This window comes from Chelonoidis abingdonii, chromosome 15 (assembly GCF_003597395.2).
Source record: "Chelonoidis abingdonii isolate Lonesome George chromosome 15, CheloAbing_2.0, whole genome shotgun sequence".
NCBI lineage: Eukaryota > Metazoa > Chordata > Testudines > Testudinidae > Chelonoidis > Chelonoidis abingdonii.
Window position 1 is genome coordinate 48,312,527 of NC_133783.1, and position 19,338 is coordinate 48,331,864.

Sequence of the window (19,338 nt, forward strand, 5' to 3'; positions counted from 1 at the left end):
ATGGTTATTTAGTTTCACTGTTAAAAATATACGCCTTATTTCAAGTCTGAATTTGTTTAGCTTCACCTACCAGCCATTGGATGTTATAGGTTTCACTGCTAGATTGAAGAGCCCATTATTAAATATTTGTTCCCCCTGTAGATACTTGAAGATTGTAATCAAGTCACACCTTAACCTTCTCTTTCTTAAATTACATACATTCAGCTCTTTGAGTATATCACTGTAAGGCACATTTTGTAATCTGTTAATCATTCTCATGGCTCTTCTCTAAATCCTCAGCTGGACCTGCTGATTTAGAAATGTCTACCTTTTGTAGCTTCTGTTTAACATCCTTCAAAGATGCTAGAAGAATGAAAAGTGTTATCCCCGTGTGATATCATATGGGTATATCATCTGTTTTTTCCCCAAATACAGAATAAAAATTTATTTAACACATTCGTCTTTTCTGCATTATTATTATTAATTCTACCATTTCCATCTAGTAATGGACCAATATCATTGTCAGGATTCTTTTTGTTTCTAATGTATTTAAAAAACCTCCTTTTTTCCTTAAGTCTGCTGTTTATAGAGTTTGTCTTGTGTCCCTTTGCTTCCCTTGTCAATTTTCTACAATTCCTACCATCTGATTTATATTAATTACAATCAAATTCCCCTTTATTCTGTTTTATATGTTTACCTTTACTTCCCTTCTAAACTAGGCTGTTTTTTTTTAAATCCACACAGCCTTCTTCCTCAGTTTTGGGATTGTAGGTTTGGGGGAATCTAGTAAGGTGTTCTTAAATTATTCCTAATTATCTTTCACAGTTTTCTGATTAAGTTCTTTCTCCCAACTGATTTGGCCCATAATTGTTTTCAGCTTTGTGAAACTGGCCCTATTAAAGCACCAAGTATATACATTACTGATATGGACTTTATTCTGCTGGCACATTATAAGTCTGATCAAGTCATGATCATGTGCACCTAAGCTACCATTAATTTTTAATTCTGTTATCAGTCCCTCTTTATCTGGTTAAGACTAGTTATAAGAAAAAAATCCCCCATGTTGGCTGCAATACTTTTTGAGTTAGGAAGTTGTCAACTGTAATGCTCAGGAGTTCCAAAGGTGTTTTTGTACTGGCAATATGGGACCTCCAGATATGTCACTCAACTTGAAGTCCCCCATGATCATGCAGCTTTTTTTCCCTACACATTATAGATATGTGCATAAGGAGGTGGTTATCCTGTTCCCTGAGTGATGTGGTGGTCTGTAGCAAACATCAACCTATACCCCATATTGTGCTTTATCTGTTAGAACGTTGATCCATAAGCATTCAAGATCATTTTCTTCTGAGCGATGAGTGACTCAGAAACAGGTAATACAATTTTTGACATAAATGGCCACCCCTTCCCTTTTTGCCCAAGCAATCCTCCCTAAAAATTAATGGTTATAACTTATTTAACATTCCAATCTCGCAAATCATCCCATGAGGTTTCACTAATACTAACTATACTGAATTTATGCATGAACAATTGCAAATGAGCAATTCCAATTCCTCTTGTTTGTTACCTAGATTCCTAGCAATAGATGCAGTGCAAGTTTGGGTGTTTGTTAAGTGTGTTTATAATTGTCTAAAAGAGGCAGGGCTGGCTCTGGCTTTTTTGCCACCAGAAGCAAAATAAAAAACCAGGGTGCAGGGAGGCTGGAGCAACGAACCAAAAAAAAAAAAAAAACAGGGTCCAAACTTTCAGTGCCACTTACTTGGCAGCTTGCGGCTGCCTCCCTCAGCTGTACTGGCGAGCCTCTGGCGAGCGGTAGCTGCACTCTGGCTAGCGAGACTGCCTGCGCTGCAGACATGCCCTGGGCAGCGGAGTGGGCATCCTGGCTAGCAGAGGAGAGAGAGTGGGGGGAGATAGAGAAGGGGGGCAGCCAGGGCTTCCTTCAGCTGGGGCATTCGCCACTTGGCCCCTCCTACTGCACCACCTGCCGGGAGGGCTCTGCGCTGCTCCCGCCTGCAGGTGAATTGAAAGTCATCAGTCAGCAGGGAGGGAAGGACACAGGCTGCCAGGCTTGCTGCAGACCTGGCACTGGCTGGGGCAGACAGAACGCGGAGCCTGCTCCCAGCAGGGCGCTCCCCTCCTCGGCGCCAATGCCCCCTACAGTGGAGCACGGAAAGTCGTTGGCAAAACAAAAGAAAAACAAACAAAACACTAGGGCGCAGGGCAGCCGGAGAGGCGGGAAAAAAAAAAAAGATGGCCGTGCCACCCTAGGAGGTGGTATAGACCCATCTCTAATTCTTCTGTTTATGGTTCTGTATATAAGGTAACATTAAGTAATATCCACAGTTAAAAAAAAAACCAAATGATATTCTCTTACTGCAGCTTAGAATCACTGATCTTATTAATGTACATAACTTCTATTGTGGATAGATTAATCTTAGTGCAAATTCTATATTGCTAATAAAATATCTGACATGAACTCTTACCCAAGAAGATTTTATTTGTGTGTCCCATAAAGTAGGAAACCAGTGCATTCTTGAATCATAGATAAGGACTGCCAAATTGGCCTTTACAGTCACCCTACCCAGTAGTTGCTCAGACTCCTCAATTTGGAACTATCTTAAGTATGAAAGCTGTATAAAAACAAAATCTGTGGTACTCTACTCATGCCTACTGTCAGTCAGTCTACTCATGCCATCAGTCAAAAGAATTTCTACCAGGAAAAAAATGCTAGTTATAATTTTTCACTAGATACTAAACTAGACCAACAATTGAACGGGAAAGAAATTTCTCCCAGTCTCACAGATGTTTCCATTTTAAATTATTTTTAGTGATGTTTCATTAATTCCAATAATTGACTATCTCAAAATGTTCCATTATAAAGACTGCTTCTAGAAGGAAGAGTAATCTGTTGGCTAAGTCACTGGACTGGAATATGGGAAACCTGCATTCAGTTCCTACTGTAGCCACAAGCTTCCCATGTGACTTTGGACAAATCACTTAACCAACATTGTACCTCAGTTCCCCATCTGTAAAATGGGGATATATTTTTCTTAATCCTTTTGTGATTGTGCAGTGCTCTGATACTATGGTGATGAGGGCTATATAAATACCTATCCAGACAGATCGATTTCTACTCTTAGCTGCTGGGGACAATTTCTCCTTATTTAGTACAGTGTAGTCACTCTTGTATAACTTAGAAGAGAATCTGCCCCTTCCTATCTCATCTGCAATACTTGGCATGTACGTAATGCTTTACATCTAGGCATACCACAGACTGTGAACATAAGAACATAAGAATGGCCCTACTGGGTCAGACCAAAGGTTCATCTACCCCAGTATCCTGTCTTCTGACAGTGGCCAGTGCCAAGTGCCCCAGAGGGAATGAACAGAACAGGTAATCATCAAGTGATCCATCCCCCATAGCTCATTCCCAGCTTCTGACAAACAGAGTCTAGGGACACCATTCCTGCCCATCCTGGCTAACAGTCATTGATGGACCTATCCTCCATGAATTTATCTAGTTCTGCTTTGAGGAACACCATCACTATAAACAAACAAAACCCCCACAATGGACTTCTGTCAGAAGTTTTTACCTACTATTGCTATAGATAACTGTTACGATTACTGTAAGTGAAATATTAGAGGAAAAACAACAACTTTTTACTGCATAATTTACCTGTATTATCAGTTGCTTAGTTTCCCCTGGTGCTTGGGTGGGTCTTTAAAACAATTTTTAATATTTGAAAATGTGATTTTAAATAGAAATCAGCTAGTGGAATCAAGGGCAAGGGAAGTACTTGAAATTTCTTTGAGCTATTTTTTTAAAATTCAGGAATTTTTAAATTGACAGTCCAAATACTACCCCTATGAGGTCAGAATAATCAGTCCCATTTTACAGATGAGAATACAGATCATTTAAGTGACTTGGGCCAAGGAAACATAAGTCAGTGGTGAGATAGATTTCAGGTGGTGTGGGTATGACAGACATGAATTGTTATGTATGGCTGTTGCTCATGTGAAATTTTTCAAGTTGCTTAATATGTCTGCAGTAAACCATCTGTGTTTCACACCCATATTCAAAAGGAATGCTACCTCTCCTTCAACACCCCAGACACCCTCTGATTATGTAACAATGTGAATACTGAGATGTAACCATTTTGTGAACATTGTATGTGACCTGGTAAAGTTGATCTAACTTATATTGGGGGTAGTATATTACAGTATATTAGTATATTATAATGCTCAAATTCAATAGGGTCTGTACTGGGTAGGTGACACAGTGGCTTCCCAGATAAGACACCCAAGGATACACTTGATAGACAATGATATCCTTCCAAGCTCTAGGCTAAAGTGACAATTGTTTTTCCAGGACGATACGCTAGAGATCTAAAGGGATATAAACAGTTTAAAAAGTGTCTTTATCCCTACAAAGGGGGAGGAAGGGTGTGAATAAGCAGGGGATGTCCAGGTTGTTGTCAGTGAACTCTGACAGGGAGACAAGCTGACAGACTCTTCTGCAGATCCCCACTCTCTATCAGGAGCTGGTCATACTAGGGCCCGCAGGCGAAAGATTGTCGACACCTCATAAGCTAGTTGTGTGTAATGTGATATGTTGATTTTTTAAGATCACTTTCTCTGAAATGCTTTTGTTCTAAATAATAAATAAACCTCCTAAACACAAATTATGATTGGTTACAGTATTAACGCAGCCATTGCTCCTGGAGAAGTAGAACTGCAAGGACTGAGCTTAAATCAGGCCTGCTGAGGTATTCAGTTAGTACCAGGGACTACAACCCAGAGCTTGGTCTGAGAGTGGGTGAATTACATGATACTGCCTGGCGCCAGGTGACAGCTAGAGGCCTGGGACCTAGAGGGGGTACTTTCAGAGGATAAAGATGGATCAGAGCTACAGTTGGCCCATCATCTGTGACAGCGGGGTACTTCATTTTGGCCCTGATCCTAAAATGAGCTTCGCATTGGTGGACCCCTCCATTTGTGCAGCGTTCACTGAAGGATCAGAGCAGTAGAAATGTCATTTGATGGCAATTTTAGGAACTTAAACACACTTGAGCCCAATCTTGGCTCATCCCTGCTCCTGCAAAGTAGTCCTAACTCTTGTGAGTGGTCTCATTCACGTGACTCCTCAGGAAATTCTAACAACACACTCTAGTTATACAGGCACACACTAGCCTGTTTGGGGTTGATCACTCCCTCAGCAGCAGACAAGTAACTGTTAAAGTCATTTGGCCTGTGACTTCCCTACCCCACAGTTCGATCCAAGAGGGTGAGTAGGGCAGAGGCTCATGCACTAGCCCTCCACACTACTGGTTAATGTCACCAGTAATGCATACAGAACTCTTATTGCTGTCCATGGTAGTTTTGTGTCTGGGTCTCTTAAATAATATAAAATGCACATTTGTGGCATTAAATGACCCATAGGGTGGAGAGGAAAAGAGATACACTGATAGAAGCTCACGTAGGAAGAGTATCTCAGAGCTGTGAAATGGACCTTTAGCTGTAATTCAAGAAATTATTTTCTGCTTTATTAGACATGTACAGAAAGCAAAAATTGCTGTAGCTAATAAGCTATCAGCAGATACTTTATTAGCACTGGAGCATTTTCCTTTAGACTCATTTATCTAGAGAAGTAGTTACTGAGCACACTAATTTAAAGTTGAGTGATTCAAAGAGGCTGCTTCAAAACATCTATTTTTTAACATTGGGGAGTTGAGATATATGTGAAGTAATGTAGGATACTAAGAAATTGTTAAATCAGTTAGTGTTTTTGACAGTCCAGTTTTTCCTTGGCGTAGATGTTTAAGGGAAAAGCAATCACTAAAACAAGTTGTTTCATGAAATAATCATGTAAAACAAATCTGAGCCAAGACTGATTTAAAAAACTATATTCAATTTCATGGTTATAGCTAAGGAAAATGTGAGCACATATGAACTTACTGAGCTTGATAAAGTGCAGATTAAAAAAATAAAATAAAATGCTCTCATATATACTGTATATTAAAAGTTTTTTCTCTTTTAATCTACATTGTCAATATTTTATATGCACTAAAATCAGGAAATTCAGAATTATGGAAGCCATGGTAACAATATTTCTACTCCTCTGCACATACCTAGTAAAGTACTTTCTATTGCTGTATGTGATAACTTTTATGCCTTAATATATAGGTGGAATGTAGCCAAAAGTGGTTCTTGGGAGAGCATTAACCTTGAATTACCTGAACTATTTGTGCCCTTAAAACTTTAACCACACTTTCACATTAATGTGGTATTTCCACTTAATGTCTTCATTTTTAAAGAAAAATACCAATGAAGGTTTTGATTGATCATCGTTGTTTATTGGATTTGGCAAACTGACTCAGTGGAATTACACATGTGTAAAACAAGATTAAGATAGTGGTGAATCAGGTCCCCGTGTGTTTATTTCAGTGTTATGCATACCACTTGTGTGATCTCACAAACTAAGTAGGGTCCTACTTTGCCAGTAGCTGGAGGGTAGACTTCCAGGGAATACTTCAGGGTGGTGCCGAGAATAGTAATAATGATCATTCAGAAAGCGAGTCTTTCCTGTGAATAATAAGGCAAGAAATATCTTTGCATATCCTATAAAAATACATGATTGTTCCTTTCCTGGCATGAAATGAGGGGCCTCTGTATCACTGAACTTCTCTTAAGCCAAGGGGAAATGAAGATTATAAACACCTCACAGGACAATGTTCTAAGTACAGCTGCCACTTCAAATAGGAGGTTAAGGTGGGCTGTGTGGAAGAAAGCCCTTGCTTAGGCACAAATAGCTTTGGCGAAGAGATAATATGTGAACAAAAATGTGTTTGGACAATGGGACCCCCACTCCTTGCTTGGGCTTTGGGGCACTGTGGCAATACAAAAAATTAACATTAATGAGACAAATTCCACTGTGAGTTACAGACACAACCCTGTTGATTTAATTTAGAACATTAAGTACCAAGGCAAATTCCTCTAACTGGTGTTGATGGCTTAAAGCCACACAGTTTTAAGTGGCACTACTGTTGCATTATAACCTTGCTCAGCTGTTGGGAGGTTACTCATATACATCTTATGACAAGGTCACTGGGGAGTGCCACTAAGTGATGTGCTACAGCTTCTGTGTTCTTCAATGATTTTCAGGTACCCTCGGTAGAATCCTGCTGCTCGTTTTGATCCCCCCTACAAGAAATCAACCTCAACAGTCAGACTGATGCTGCCACTCATGAACCTGTTATCTGAAGGACCAAGGCCTTGGACCCACTAACAAGAGCAACCACCAGGAGAGTTTCAGAGGGAGGGAAAAGAAGAGAGGGTCGGAGGAACAGCAGTTATAACCTGCAGTCAATGTGCCATGTTTTCTTTCCTGCCTAAGACTTCTTCTGTCTGAAGTTCAAGTCAGTAATTGTGCTGGAAGAAAAGATTTGTGATTTGGAAGGACAAGTATTTACACTACAGAACATCAGAGAGGCTGAAGAATTTTTGGACAACCAGGTTTGGGAAGCATCTCCAACCCCAATTCAAGAAAGAAATGAACTAGAGACAAAGGAAACAGAATGAGTGGAAACCATATAAGGATTGCTTGTTCAGAAATGGAAGCAAGAGATTGAGGTGGCATTCTACATGAAGAGAAGCAGATGAGCATGGACTGGTTATGACCCAAAGAGTAAGGATCAGGAAGAATTCACACAGCTAGAAATTTCCAATAGATACCAGGTCCTCAGCATGGAAACTGCAGACAAATCTCTGAAGAGCAAGCTGGTCAAATGGAATGAAGAACTGTATGGGGCATACTTGTGGATGACTGCTCAGCCCAACCAACAAGACAATCAGGTATTCCCACAAAGGGATCTCCAGCAATCTAAGGAGGACAATCACTGCTACAGATTCTATACTATGAAGAACAGAAATAACTTTCTGCAATGGATAATAGATCTGCGTTCTGTCTTTCTGAAATGAAGGTACAAGATATAACTGTAGGACTGGATAGACTTCTGGCCAAGGATACACTGGTGAGGTACATATTAATGACAGTACATCATGAGACACCTCACAGCTTACAGACAACTTCAGGGAACTCAGCAGGATGATGGAGAAATATGTCCAAGTGATCTTTTCAGAGATTGCTCCTGCCCTGCAAGCAAGGACAGAAGGCAGAAAATTCTGGACGTGAACTGCTAGTGTAAGGTAGGTAGTTTTGTGGAAAAGTGGTCCACTGTCTCTGGAGAGGGAGCTATACAGTTTGGAATGCTCCATCTCAGTAGGACAATGAAGTTTCTCTGGGTCAGACTGGCTAAATTACTCAGGAATAGAGCTGGACAGAAACAAATTTTCACATCTCACAAAACTTTTCAAGATGTCAAATATTTTTCCTGTTCTACATATGAGCAAAAATTAAAACTTGGTGGTTTTACTGAAACCTGAAGAAAAGGTTTGTATGACTGGATGTTAAAAAAAAAATCTAATAAATAGTTACAACCTATTTAGGAAGGATTGGGTGGGCAAAAAGGAAGAGGTACTAGCACTGTATGTCAAAAATGACAACCTGTTTCTGAGCTCCTGACAAATAACAGAAAGATGATCTTGAATGCCTCTAGGTCAATATTCTAACAGATAAAACAAAAGTTGGAGTAAAAGTTGGTGTCTGCTACAGACCACTAAATGACGCTAGCAGATAGTTGCCTAAGGAGCTGGTCATCCTATCTATAACATGTAGGGAAAAAAGCTACATTATCAGTCTGAGTAATACATGTTGGAGGTATTATGCTGCAATATTAAAATGTCCTTGGAATTTCTAAAGATAGAGATCACAATTTTCTAACTCAAAAAGTGTTAACGTGGGAGAATTTGATGTTGGATCTCTAAAGAAATTGTATATAGAACTAAAATTTTCTGGTTGCTTTAGTACAAGTGGCCATGATTATTATTCTGTACGCATACAACAAATGTAATCAAGTCCAAACTAGTAATATATATAATGCTTTAAAAAAGGGTCAGTTTCACAAAGCTGAGCTTTGAGCCAAAGCATCTGGGAGAAAGAATTTTAACATGAAAAAGTGAGCAATTTGGAAATGCTTAAGAACCTTTTACTATATGCTGTGGCAGGGTGGACCTCTGCTCCTGCTCTGAAGGGGTTAAAAACAGCCCTGGGAAGGGGCTGGGGCTGGAGAAAGCAGCCTTTAAGCTGAGCTGATTGGGGAAGTGGCTGCAGCTAGGGCCATGCCCCAAACTGAGCCACAGAGCCTAATAAGAAGGCCAGGGAAGCCAAGACCAAGGCAGTCTCTCTCTGACTGGAGAAGGAGACAGGCCTGGCTGCTTGGGAACTCACCCAGAGGACCTAGAAGAGGGCAGGGCTGGGGAAAGGCCTAGGCCAGCAACTCCCCAGGCTGCAGAGCTGGTTCTAGGCCTCCTAGGTACTGGGCTTGCAGAGGGGCAGCCGGAGGGTAGGTAAAGGCAGCCAGTCCAAACCCCTTGTTGCCTGTGATGATCAGCTGATACACTGCAGTCTGCCCCAGGGCATGGGGGCTAAACAGACTGGCAGTAGCCACGACTGAGGCAAAGAGGGGATAGTGGGGTGAGGGTTCCCCTGGGAGGGGGGAGACCCAGTTAAAGCTGCACTGGGGTCCAGGGAGGGACACGGGGGCCAGCAGAGGACAGGTGGATCACCGGCCTGCAGAGGGTGCTCTGGGCTGGGACCAAGCTAATTCCCTGAAGTAACCAGCAGGAGGTGCCGCAGGGGTGAATCCACACGTCTACAATGCTCAAAAGTCACAATTCCACAACTGAGAGAGACAGCTACACTGGTTGAAAAAAAAAACAGCCTTGCAGAGAGGGGAACGGAAAGCAGCTATAAAAATAAGAAATCAAGCATAGCAAATGGAAAGAGGGAAAAGGGGAAGTTGATACTTACGAATATAAATTGGAAACTAACAACTGTACAAAAATGGATAAAGATAGCAAAATCACACAAGGAGATTTCTATGGACAGCAGAATTAAGGCCTGTAAGGAGATTTTAAAATAGTATATACAGAACAAAATGAGTTCTAACAAAGAGATTGTCTATTAGAAGGAAATGGTAGAACTGTCAATAATGCAGAAAAGGCAGAAGTGTTCAATAAACACATCTGTTTTTAATTTGGGGAAAGGAGAGAGGATATCGTGAGATAAAATACTTTCCATTCTAACAGTAACTCAGGAAGATGTTAAACAGCAACTTCTAAATGTAGATATTCTTAAATCAGAAGGTTCGGATAACTTGCACCCAAGAGTTTTAAATGAGATGGCCAAGGAGCTCTCAGGACCATTAATGTTGATTTTGAATAAGTATTGGAACACTGAAGAAGTTCCAGAGGACTGGAAAAAAGCTAATGTGAAAATATTGTAAGAGGTTAAACAGCTTGACCCAGATAATTCTAGGCCTGTCAGCCTGAAATTGATGCCAGGCAAAATAACTGAATGGCTGATATGAGACTTTGATTAATAAAGAATTAATGAAGCAATTAGTGCCACTCAACATATATTTATGGAAAATAGATCTTATCAAGTTAGATATTTTTTGATGAGATTACAAGTTTGGTTGGTAAAAGGTAATAGTGTTTATGTAACATTCTTAGACATGTGTAAGGCATTTGTCTTAGTACTGCACCACATTTTGATTAAAGAACTAGAATGATACAAAATCAACATCAAATACACAAATGGATTCAAAGTTGGATCACAGATTTCTCTCACAATGTAGTACCAAGTAGGGAATCTTCATCAAGCAGCTGTGTTTTTAGTGGCATTGCACACAGATCAGTTCTTGGTCCAACACTACTTAACATTTTTATCGAGAATTTGGAAGAAAATCACTGATCAAGTTTACGAATGACTCAAAAATTGAAGCTGATGGTAAATAATACAGAGTGATCTGGATTGGTCAGTAAACTAGGCCCAAGCAATAGATGTTTCCATATGGCTAAACGCTAAGTCATACATCTTGGAACAAAGGATGCAGGATACTTACAGGATGGGATACTCTATCATGGGAAGCACTGGCTGAAAACCCCCCAAATCTTAGAGGGTCATGCTCAATAATCAGCCAAATACGGGCGCCAAATGCAATGCTGTGGCCAAAAGAACTAACACAATCATTGGATATATGAACAGGCAAATTTCAAGTAGAAATTAAATTCAGTTAAGTATATTTTGATTTTTTTCATTTTTCTGAATGAGAGTCAATGCCCCAATCTCAAGTCCATGTGACCCACCATCATACATTGTTGCTTAACTTACACTTCAGGGATTTTTATTTATGTACCGTTACATAAGTATAGCCAATAGAGGAGTGATACAGTGGTGCCAGTTCAATATGAAACTCAACCAAGCAGTCTTTAAATGTTGTTGGAGAATGGCGATTGACCTTCAGTATTCTTAACTGAGCATTGCCTAGCAACACCGTGCTACAGGACTTCTTGACAAAATACTCCAACCAATTGTCAAGACGGCATTAGAAACTTGAGGTAATTTATCTAGTAATAGATAGCTACTATATTTATAGTAGAATTAGAGCAAATCTTGTTGCCCTAGTAACTATTCTCCACCTTATAATGGATAATAATCTGTCACACCATTGTGGTATCACTAAAGCAGGCCAAGTTCTCTCATATTGCGTCAGAGAAAGACAAGAGGTAGATAAAGAAACAGATGGAAGCAGCATTGTTAGAGAGAGGCCTATACAGGAAATAAGAATCCAAATCCCACTGAATTTTTGGAAAGCCTGGAGCTGAACTTCACTAGTTGAGTCCATTTCTGGGGCTTCTACAACAAAGCCAGAGCAGAGTACAGAGCAAAAGAGTTAGCTACTCCCTAGGAGAAAGTTTTGCTCTTTACTTTTTCCTACTTTTGTGGTGACTTTGACATGTGCATGTATAAGCTCCCCATCTCTTCTGGCCAGCGGTCCTTCCCTTCTTTTCTTTCCTCACTCTGCTTGTTGCTGCCTAACCTGTGTGATGCACTTACATGTGAGTGAGTGATGACTGACCATTTTATTATTAGATCCTTTATCTCAGTTTCTATTTACAACCTTTGCCCCTGCTACTTGGATCCAGGAATGATTGAGGACATCTGTTGCAGATCCCGGCAACAAGGGAGCTGACTAGGGATGCTGTCTGATTGAGCCACTGCCATAAATAAATAACATTTCTTTTTTCTTACCCATATTGCCTCCACCATGTCTCCAGAGTCCTCCTCACCCTAGTAATGTAAGCTTCATGGCCATAGTTCCAGTGCAGATGAGGTTTCTTCATCTTTAAGAGGATAAGAGTTCTCCACTTCAGAGAGGTATTAGGTTCAATCCATTAAGCATTTGTGAAGTGTGTGAGATTCTTTGCTTCTAGGCATTATAGAAGTTCAAAGTTTTGTCACCAATTCTGGTTTCTGATCAGCAGGGCCAAATGATCTTGGCTTTAAAAAGCTGTTTCAGAGTATGGTTAGGAGAGAACCTGCTGGTTCATCAAGTTGCAATGCTGAGCTTTGCACCATTCTGGCACCCTTGAGGTTAATCACTGCAGTGACTGGTAGAAGCCATTTTTACACTTTAAACTGCTTTCTAGTTTGGCATGAAGTGCCTGAAAGACAGCAAATAAGTCTTTTGGTATTTGTCCTATCCTGGTCCATTACTGTTCAGTTATCAGATTTTGAGGCATTTAAGTAAATGTTTTATGCAAACACACTCCTTATTTGATCAACTTTAATATAGTGCAGAAAAAACAAGTTTTATGACCACTGATACAATTAATGTACAAATAAACAACCTTACAAGAGCTACCATGTTTGATATAAAAGTGTTTCAGATTTACAAATGACTGTAGGGTAGAAAACTGTAGCACAGTGTGGCCACCACCCACACCCCCTCTTGTGACTAGAGGTTGTTCCATAGAGACAGACTAACATGGCTGCTACTGTGAAACCTGTTCTATTAGAGTTTTTCCTAAAATAATCATATCATTTTGTTTAAAGGAAGTTCCTGGAAGGGCAATGGAGTTCTCCCAAAATACAGTGAGAGTTCTCCCATCAACAACAGTTGCAGTTGCAGTGTACTCTCAACTGCATACAGTGGTTCTAATGTTAGTGTGATAAATTGACTATAGTCCCTAGACACAGTGGTAGTATTCCTATTCTTAGTTTTATTTACAATGTTTCCATTTTTGATCATTCCCTTTTTCAGCATGGAGGAAAAATAAAAGCAGATATCAAAGATCGGCCCTCAGGGGTGGGCCCTTACAGTTTCAGCAGCTGGTGACATCTCCTTCCTTCCATCAAAGTGTTGTCTCCTTGGCTTGGGAATTATAATGTGTAAAGTGTTCTCAGAAATGAGGACTTCCACAAGGAAACATGCTGGTGTTTCACTCTTTTAATAAGTTCCCCTAAAATGACTCACCTTGTCTTGAAGAAGTGCTTTCAAACACAATTCTATAGGGGGAAAAAGTTGAGAAGAGCTGGGAGAAAAGAACAGAAGTACAGGATATTGAATTTATCCTGGAAATCTGCTAATATGTAAATTAATTCTAGCTAGGTGACTGGACATACAAGGATATTATACACATAGTACATGTTGACTAACAAAAATGCAGATGTTAATAAAAAAGCATTTATTTTGTTGTTTTCCTCTCTTCCCTCACTCGTCATCTTAAACTCTGAGATCTTCTTATGTTTTTGGTCAACACCTGTAGCACCTACTCTTGACAGGGGCTTCTGGAAAATGCCACTCTGTGTGCACACATTTTCCAGCTCCTCACCTTTGATTTAGCAGATTGGGAAAGATCTGAGTTTTTATCAGAAGGGGATTAGACTGGAAGATATTTTCCATCTTGGCTGTATCTACAGCACTACATGTGTGTAAGCAGAGTCAGGATGAGCTCTACCCTGACATCTGGTGGAAAGAATGTCAGAGAGTGTATTTGCATAAGCACACTTACCCCAACGGCAGCCTGGGATGGTTGTTTTGACAGCTCTGGGATCCCCAGTTTCTTTGCTGTTGGGGCAGGAGTAGTGGAGTTTGTCACCCTGATTGTGTGAATGGGGAGCTGTGGGACTGCTTTGTGACAGAATTGACTCAACCTCAGTTGGGTGGTACTTGCTAGACAAGGGACATGGGTTCCAAAACCCAGTGAATTGAGAGAGGCTGGGGACAGGTATTTGTGCCTAGTGGTGCAGGCTCCTTGTGGAGCCAGAAGCAACAGTTCCACCCACTTCTCTCTCCACTGTGAATGTCAGAGTTGATTTTTTTTATTCCCTTAAGAATCTAGATACAGGTTACTGAGCTGAACTCACTTTGGGCTAATGGTGCACTAGCACTGGGGCTCCCCTACTATAAGCTGAGATCACTAAGAGTTGAAATCACTAAAAAGCTGGAATTACTGAGCTGAGAGCACTGAGTACTGTGCTAACTAGTGCGGAAGCCTGAAGCTATACGGTGGAACAGAGCAGCTGGCAGAGTGGAGTGGAGCAGTTTGTGGGGATGGCTGGAGCGGATCATGGGACAGCTGGTGGAGTGGCCCATGGAGCCAAGCAGTTTGCGGGGACAGCTGGTAGAGCAGAGCCGCTGGCGGAGCGGAGCAGTTTGTGTGGATGGCTGAAGGAGCAGAGTGGAGTGGCTGGTAAAGCGGAGCAGTTCGTGGAGAAGGCAGAAGCAGAACCCCACAGAGAGGCAGGGCAGTTGGCCGTGGACCACGTAAGGTGCCGCTTTCTACCCAGGCTGGGGGGAGGGACCTCTGCAGATAGACTCTCGAACTTTGGGGCTGCACTGACCCAGAACAGAGTCTTTTGGATTGTGGGACTTTTGGGACTGTGGGTGATTTGGGGGTTGCTGGACTAAAAGCCCAGGGAAGAGGACACGGCCCAATTTCCTGGGGTGGGTCTTTGCTCATGGTTTGGTCTAGGAACTCTAGTTGAGGTGTTTTCCCAATTTGATGCTTGTTGTTTATCTCATGTAATTAAACCTTTTCTGTTACACTGAGACTCTGTGCTTGTGAGAGGGAATGTATTGCCTCTTCGAGGCGCCTAGGAGTGTGTGTAAGATTTTCCCAGATCACTGGGTGGGGGCTTGAGCTGGTTGGGCATTGTGTTATTGAAACGGAACCACTGGATACTGAACCCAGCCCTTGTTGCTGCCAACTCAGAGGGGCAGAAGGGTTACACATGGCATAATCTGTGTTCACACTGCAAGCCACCCTGTCAGATGGTAACTTCATGTTTTCCCATTGTGATTCCACAAACTCAATATATTTCCATAGAAGGCATAATAAGAAGGCTATTTTTGTTCTAATTTTATATATTAAGGATACTAAGCACAGTGTAGCTGCTGTACAGATGTAATTACTATAGCATAACATCAGAGCACACATTTGATAGCAACAGCTGCATCTTTAACACAATCTAAACAGGAAAATGAAATTTCAATATTTTAATTAAATCTACACCCATTACAATGAGCCACAATTTATCACGGAAAGTTACTGTACCCTAACTACAGTCACATAGAACTAGTCTCACTCAATAGGTTTTCACTTCAAGCTCTTCTGGTCCACCAGCCAAACCAGAGGCCAAGTGATATTATACTACCAACTCTTCTCCAGTCTGCCAAAAAACATCCTGAAAGAACAGATGTTTTATTTGGGCTTACCAACTTGGGAAAGCCATTCATAGGAAAATGTATCATGTTCTATCTGTATTTACCTGGAAGTTTCCTTTCTTCAGGGAATAAGGTCTACCAATCTGTTACAATGGACACTTCAGCCTGCCTGCAGGTAGAACCAGACTAATTCAGTGCTTCCCCACAACGCCTGTCACTAGCTAATACGGCCATCCAACATCTTGACAGATGAAAGGAAACACAGCAAAGTCAGTCTGTCAATGGTGCTTGACAGTAGTGTGGGAGAAGACCCCGATGTAAGAGTGTCAGACCTTTCCACAGTGGCTACAGGTCCACTCGCCAGATGGAGGTTGAAACATACTTGCAATGACTGCATCAGCCTTGACCTGGCTTCTCCAGACTGAACAATTGCGGGCAGGGTTCTCCCAGTTGTCAATAGGAATGCTGAATTTCTTGAAACCTTGCTTGACGTTGTTGCTGTATCGGAGTTTTGAACTTCCTCTGTGTTGCAGACAATTCTTGAGTTGGCCATAGCATACAGCCTTTGTCAGATGATCTTATAGAATCATAGACTATCAGGGTTGGAAGGGACCTCAGGAGATCATCTAGTCCAACTCCCTGCTCAAAGCAGGACCAATCCCCAGACAGATTTGTACCCCAGTTCCCTAAATGGCCCCCTCAAGGAGTGAACTCACAACCCTGGGTTTAGCAGGCCAATGCTCAAACCACTGAACTATCCCTCTCCCCTTCTGGGTGTGGTGTGTCCCGTCTAATGGCACTGTGACAACATAGAGAGAGATAAAATAAGTCTGCTCTACAGCCTTAGCTAACAGCCAGTTGGCTTTTAGCTCATGCAGTAGAGACTCACGCACTAAGCTCCAGAAGTCCCCAGTTTGATCCTGCCTGCCAATGACTGGTGTCTGTTGGCATTACACATACACTTCACGTGCCCTAGCCAGTGAAGCTTGTGAGCATCCAACATAGTCTGCATAGACTGTAAGGCTGGTTCTCTCAAGGAACTTGTTAGTGAGCCGTTGGTGCCAAGTGACTCCAAGATTTTTTCTGAGCCAGCCAAAGTGGAAGTTGTTCAATTTCCACTCCTGCTTGGAGTACATGACCCATCTTTCATAGCCATAAAATAGGGTACTTAGGACACAAGCCTGAAAAATTGACACCTTTGTGTTCAGGGTTAGCATCTTTTTTCAGAAATGTGATGTAAGTTTACCAAAGGTGACAGGTTTTGGCAATTCTCACATCAAATTCTCTAACAAGGCTAAAGGGGACTGGTTAGAATTGAGCCAAGATAGCAGAGGCAATCCATATTGTCCAGCGCTTCATTGACGTAGATTTCAGGTGGGATGTTGGTGCCCTGTGACTTGACACCTGTTTTCTTGATACTAATTATCATGTCAAAATTAATACATGCATTAGGGAAACTTATTCATCCTGATTTGCAATTTATCAGGTTAGTTAGAGACAAATGCAGCATCATGTGTGAAAGAGCAGATTCCAAATAGCAAGCTGGTGACATGCCTTTTGCTTGAAATTGGCTGATGTTGAACAAGCTGCCGTCTGTCCTTGATTCAGTTAATATGCTAGACTGATCGTTTCCAAAAGCATACTTAAGAAGATGCCAAAGCTAGTAGGTGCTAAGATGTAGCCTTGCTTCATACCAGTATCAGTGCTAAAATGCAGATGTTTCATTTTCATACTGGATAGTTGCCTTTATTCCCTCATGGAACTCCTTAAATAGGGAGAGCACTTTCTGTGGACAGCCAATTTTCGACATGATCTTGTATTTGCCATTCCTGCTAACTGTATCAAAAACCTTTTGTAGGTAAAAGAATGCTACATTGAGAGGTGCCTGTTGTTCATGGCTTTTTTTCTTGCAACAAGCACATTGTGAAGGACATCAATAATGGAGTATTCAGCTCTGAACCCACACTGGCTCTCAGGATAAATTCTCTCAGCAAGGACTTGGAGTCCTTTTAGCGGGAACCTTGCAAGCACTTTACCAGCACCTTGCTGACCATGCTGAGCAGAGATATCCCTTGGTAGTTGTTGCAGTCTGCTCTGTCCCCTTTATTTTTGTATAAAGTAATTATGTTTAAGTCTGTCAGATCCTGGTTTTCTTCCCATCCGGAGCAGAGAAGTGTGTGAATGTCACTTGCCAGCTCTCTCCATGCTGCCTTTAGGATATTTGATTTGCCTGCTGCTTTACCAGGCACAATTTCTTTGATAGCTTTCTCTACATCTTCAAGAGTTGGTGTTTGGTCCTGCACCTGTATTGTCAGAAGCTGGGAAATGGAAGCTAAGGCAATATCAAAGATAAGGCATCCTTTGAATAGAAGTTTTTGCAATGCTCAGTCCACCAGCTTGTCTGTCAGTCATAATGGTACCATCTTTTGCTTTCAGGTTTGCAGTCTTCTTACAAATTGGACCAAGTGCCTCTATGATTTCATCATAGGTACCACAAAGATCACCGCTTTCAAAGCAGGTCTGAATCATTTTGCACAGGTCTTACCAATACTTCTGGGCACATTTTCTGATAGCTTTCTGGACCGCATCCTTAGCCTCTTTGAAATTAAGAGTTCTTGACTTAGGCAAGCTTGCTTTTTCTTTTCTATGAGTGGGAACAGCAGATGTTCAGATGCTGTGAACCAGTCAGGTTGTTTTTTCCTTGTTGTTCCAAAAACATCCTTGGCAGTAGCAAGTATATTATTCTTGAAATTTTCCCATAAAGTGTTAAAATCAGGGGAATCAAATTGAGCATTTTTAGAGACACACTCAAGCACACATTCAAACTTTGCACAAGTATCAGAGTCCTTCATGTTAGTGATGTTGAGGTAAGGTTTGTCTTTTGGGTTCGCATGATGGATCTTTTTAAGATGTAATCAAAGCTTGGCCCTGACAAGGGCATGGTCAGTGTTGCAATCTGAACTATGCATTAATTGAGCATGCTATACATCACAAAATGTTTCTGTGACAGATCAGGATGAGGTCAAGCTGATGTCAATGTTCTGGGTAGGGGAGCCTCCATGTGACCTTGTGACTGCTGCTACCAGCAAAATAGGTATTCAAGATCACAAGGTCACAAGAGGTGCAAAGCTCAAGGACATGCTGGCCATTTTCATTCAGGCTACCTATGCTGTGTTGGACAATGATGTGTTGGCCAATGCTGTGTCCAAAACGCTCCCACTCCTTTCCCACGCTGGCACTGAAATCACCAAGAACCACAAGTCCGTTCCTTATGGGGACATTTTTGATGATTTGTTCCAGCTGAGACTAGAACCCATTTTTTTTTGCTGTTTGGAGTAGTCAAGTGCTCCAGCCACATGGTCCTCTCATTGATAAATGCCAGAGGGGGGTACATGCATTGAGGATAGACTTCTTGACAGCAGATCTGACACCATATACCCTGGGTTCATTTTCAGGTTTCCCAGGCCAGCAAAAGTGGTGGTTTACTTCCATCTAGTGCTCCAGTTTCTGAAAGTCATCTTACTGAGGGCTGTTTTTCAAAGTTCATGATCTTTCAGTTCAAGTCCAGTTAATACAGTCTGAACATTCCAACAAGCAATGATTAGCTTACAGCCAGGAAAAAAGAAGTTGGAAGGAAGCTGTTTTAGCCCACCTTTTCCAAGGTCTTCCCCAAATTGGGGCAAACAGGCCACCGCTAAATAGGGCTGCTTGGACAACCTGGCAGGTT